Genomic DNA, 5,197 nt, shown 5'->3' on the forward strand with positions numbered 1-5,197 from the left:
CATATTCAGAAGTACGTTTACTATGAACGATATGTTGTGGTTCAATTGGACTTTTTACAGCAGCAACGAATGCTGGAATAGCATTGGCTATCCCTTGAGCAACAATATTTTCAATATCTTGTCTAGTTATATATTGATCCCCTGGATGTTGCTCCGACTGATTAACCTCATTTACCGGTTCATTACCAATATTTGCCATCTGATAATATATATAATTTTTTTATTAGTATCTGATAAATAGCAATTACACACAAACAATCAGACAATAATACATGTATAGTCAAAACTATTGATTTCTCGATTTCATTTTATATCGGTTATAGTATGCATCACTACACACAAATATCTTACAAAGTTTTATTCGTAGTTATGTTACAGACTGATTTCACTATTACTTTTACTATTACACAACTATAGTTTTACCACCCTCCTATCTCTCGCCACTTGTTGTCCTAAAAACGAAGTTCCCTTTCATCATACTTCCAGGCAATTTGTCCCCCTATCTCCCTGATTCTATTTCCTGCATCCATCAATTCTTCACCATAATGGCGAAGTTTCGCCATATTTTCGTTACTCATTGGTGGATTAGGTAGAGGTTCTGGATCGAATTGTGGAAGAAAGGAATAAGGGTCGTTGACAATATTTTGAAATTGCCAATCATTCGTCCACCATTCGTCCATTTCTACAGGTTGAGAGTGGACTATTGGTTCTGGGATTGCTGGTTCAAGATTCATAGGGAGTGGATTTTCAACAGGATAGGTAAAAACATTAGTATTGACAGGCTGAATAGTCTCACAGCTTGCCAATAGAAAATCTATTTCCTCTTGAAAAGTTATTCCCTGGTTTTGGTTGGAGCTCTCTCCAATTTCTATCTGAGTTGGTCTAGAACCTTGTCCTACTTCCATTTCTATTTCTTTAGAATATTCCTCAAACTGTATTTCCATTTGCCTAGAATCTTTCTTGACTTCAGTTTCCATCTCTTGTTGTTTAGAACTTTCTTTGAGTACAATTTCTTTTCCTTTTTCTAAAGGGTTGTTTATTTTAGGAAGTTTCGTAGCTGGCTTTTTCCTACGTATACGACTACCCATACATAATTCTTTCTTTTCTTTCGTTTTGGCTTTATCAAAGGTGGAGCATTGAATTCTACAGGTTGTTCCACATCAGCAAAGTATCCAGAAAAATCTTTGGAACCTTCTACATTCACCGGGTAAAGATTGAGGTTCTGAAAGGCTTCAGATATCTCATTCATGCTGTGTAGCATATATGCAAAATGCACAAAAAGCTAAGTTAAAACTTTGGAACAAAGTTTAACAAATAAACATTGAAGTTTTATTGCACACTATTTGTACAAAATAACAGGAAAGAACACACTCGGATTTATTTATTTATTTACTGGGAAGTGCTATTACTAGACTTAGGGTTTTTAAAGATCTGCATGTTCTGCTACTGAGGCTAGCATATACAAATTTGCCCATTTCTTATCTAGCTTGTCTTCCCAAGGTGATTTATTGATTAATTCCTGGGTTTCCTTTTTAATCCTCTTTTCTCGGATTTGCTCTTTACTTTTCTTAATAATCATACTCCTTTTTCTAGGAGAAAGCGGTTTCTCATATTGTGCTTTTCGCACAAATATTCCTTCTTCAGGAATTGTAGGGAGTTTTGAAGATTTGGTTTGGGATGAACTTCCCTCTTCGTAGACTGACCTATCTAATTTAAGATAGATATTTTGCAGCTTTTGCTTACCCATACTGTAACTAACACATAGTCAGTTTAATAAAATACATAATCACATAATAGTAATCAGGAAAAAAAATTAAGTATTTCTAAATACTTAATTAGCTTAACTCAGTGGCTCTGATACCACCTTATTTCTGTTACGGCCCCCGACCCGGTTTGACCCGTTTCAGGAGCCGCGGGACAGAAATCCCGTGATATATATATTTAATTGATTTTAGCAGCGGAATTTTTTTAACATCAGGATCTTTTTAAGCTAAAAAACTTTTCCCGATTATTTTATTTCACAACTCGGGATAAAACCCCGGTAATTTACAATAACATGATTTCACTGAGAAATCTTTATTTTTAGAAAACATATTTCTCTATTTTATAATGAGCCACTTTCTTAAGCTTGAAATGCTCCCCAACACTTTTCCTGAATTACAATAGATCACCTGAAACATGTTTGAAAAAGGTTTTGTCAGCGGGAAATACCGAGTGAATCATTCTATTTATTTAAAATGACTCGTTTATTATAATTTACAGTATTAAGAGTTTTTACATATGTTTCTGATATCTACCAACTACCCACAGTATTTGTCACTCGACCGGATCTGTGACTGTGGTCATATCACCATTGGTTGCCCCAATGAATGACGTATATCACTTAATTTTAGGTTCGCCCACCTAAAGTGATTAAAACAGTAGTAATGTGCACAATACCCCACATACTGGCTGTAATTTGGTGATTACATAAACTTAATCACTGTAATTATAATTCTGAAAATAATTTGGAGTATTGTAAAACATTTGATAAAAAGAGAATGACTCACATTGCAGATTTAACACGGACAGAATATGGTTTAGCCTTGTTAACCTAATTTAAATAATGCACACAAAACCGGGTTAGTTATCAATACAGCATTTACGATAACTCACGAGATCAAATTCTCACAACGAACGACAAAGTGCAATACTTAAACATCCATCGATTTAACGACGAACGACAAAGTATAACCCTATGTGGGCAGCACTTAAACATCCATTGGATATATTGATCAGTCGGAAAATGAATCGTAATAGCGATCGAGTGATTACCCTGTTTTGCGGCAGCACTTCGTGATCAATGTGTGTTTAATTGTATTGTAATAGCCTTAATTCGACGTACACAGAGTATTTTCACGTCGTTTTCACTTCAGAAAGCAAGTGCCAATGTCTGCTATTTATACTGATTTTTTTACATGCTTACGGACCGTATGCCATTTCCCCTTACGGTCCGTAAGGGAAGCAGTCTAATTATATAGGCTAGCTGGGTTCGGGACTAGCCTTGCTGACTCATTTTTAAAACGAATTATAATCTGTACAACGAAAATTTGGTGATAATCATCACTAGGGTTTACCCCCCTTGTGTTTTAGGGGCCCTGATCCTAATTCCGATTGTTCTGAAAATTTTAGGGTTAGTGCAGAATTACTTGGGTGTCTCAATTAGGGTTTTCTTATTGACTAATTATCATCCTAATTATGGATTTTAATGAGAGTTGTTACAGTATCCTACTGATACCACAACATATTTAGAGCATATTGACTTAGGAAACCTGTATGAGACTCTTACGGTTACCCGTTACGCCATTTACGCGTTCGGTTTATGTAACTAGTTTACATAAATTAGCCGAAACGGGTCAAACTTTATCGTTTTTATCTTAAAATCCAGAATGTGGTTGGATTACCCATATTATACAAGTCTTCAAACTTGTCGGGTCTAAATCACATTCTATTCCGGTCTTCGCTTAATCGCGCGTTCGAACCGTATCTTTCGTTAAAACTAACCGGTCTAAGTTTAGGCTTAATTAAAGACCCGTTAGGATTCTAATAGGTTATTATAATCCGTCGTTCCAGAATATGAGACCCGGTAAAAGCTACTTGCAATTGTTGTTTGTGAAATATACTTTGCAAAGGTAAATACTTTTAACTTAATTTCCCTTATACGGGCTTGGGGTACGGTATATAAAATACCGCTTGGTCCAGCATTGAATTTTTAATCGATTAGAGGTTAAATTATTGATATGCTTTGTTTTAAAATGTTTTGTTTGCTTAAAGCCTTTGGGGGGTTAATGACCATGTCCCGGATATCCTTGGCATCATTCATGAAATGGCCACGACCTGAGCACGGGGTGTAGGCGTACACCTGACAGCTGCATATGTAAAAAAATGGTATCCCAAGTAAAGGAATAACCTTGTGGGCATTATACCTATGGTGTGTCTATTAGTCTTTACCCGGTCTACGGAACGGGCTACTGAACGCATAAGAAACATGTAATTCGTTTACAAGTATTATATTACAATAATTATCCCAAGTTATAAATGTTTGTGCCATGTGCATTCAAATCAATTTTATTAAACCTTGTTCAAAAGTGTCGGTTGAAATGTATTTACCAGTGTAAACTGACGTATTTTCCCAAAAAGGTTAAGTGCAGGTACTAAGCGAACTAGGCTGGCTTTCTCCTAGCATCCTCAATAAGTCCCGCAAGCTTGGATGTCAAACTGTTGAACATGTTTTCTATTTATTTATTTTCGATCCCCTGTGGATTAATTTCGACTGTTGTGATACTTGATATTACAATTTATTAAAGTTGAAATATATCTATCTTTTGCTTCCGCTGTGCATTTAAATATTGTGTTGCTTGACTGTAATGTTACCTACTACGTCACGATAGTCCCCCACTGGGCCCACCGGTGAAACGTGTGAAAATCGGGGTGTGACAAAATTTTAACATCCAATTAAAGAACGCCACGTCAACCAAGAAATAAACTCAATGCTAGTGGAAATCTTCAAGCCCAATACACAATTGTCACAGCCCAACCGATGGCGGAAACATCGGGGTGCGAGCACTAAGCGTCCAGATTGCTCATGAGATTCCATAAAGCTAGAAATTTCTTAATAGTTAAATTAGTTCAACATTTGTCTAAAACGAACAACCAACACATAAAGTATCAAATTACATCAAATATTGTTCAAAGTTTAATTAACTACGTGGGTTTCTAGGCATCACCCTAGCTTGATTCACTTGTTTCCATAGCATCCTATCAGCCTGCAACATGTATTAAAATTGAGTCAGTACAAAAATGTACCAGCGAGTATACAAGTTTGAGTATATAGAATAGTAGGTTAAAACAACTCATATCCACAATGTAAGTAATAAAAATAGTTTCAGCCGTGCTAGTGTCGCAGTCCAACCAGTGATAGCCCAAGTATCCCGATGCTTTAGTGTTTATCCAAGACTCAAGGTAAACTAGAATCCTCCTAACAATACCCCCGAGAATAATGGGGAGGTGCATCTCCTATAGCGCTACTATTGTTAAGGCGGAACTACACACTTCTGGATTAAACGTCACATAGCACAAAGAATCAAGAATCACAAGTTTCATGTACACATAGGATAGAGTTTAGATTCAAAAGTATCAAGTTTCATAGCTTATAGAA

Source organism: Helianthus annuus, chromosome 4 (genome assembly GCF_002127325.2).
Source record: "Helianthus annuus cultivar XRQ/B chromosome 4, HanXRQr2.0-SUNRISE, whole genome shotgun sequence".
In the NCBI taxonomy this organism is placed as follows: Eukaryota; Viridiplantae; Streptophyta; class Magnoliopsida; order Asterales; family Asteraceae; genus Helianthus; species Helianthus annuus.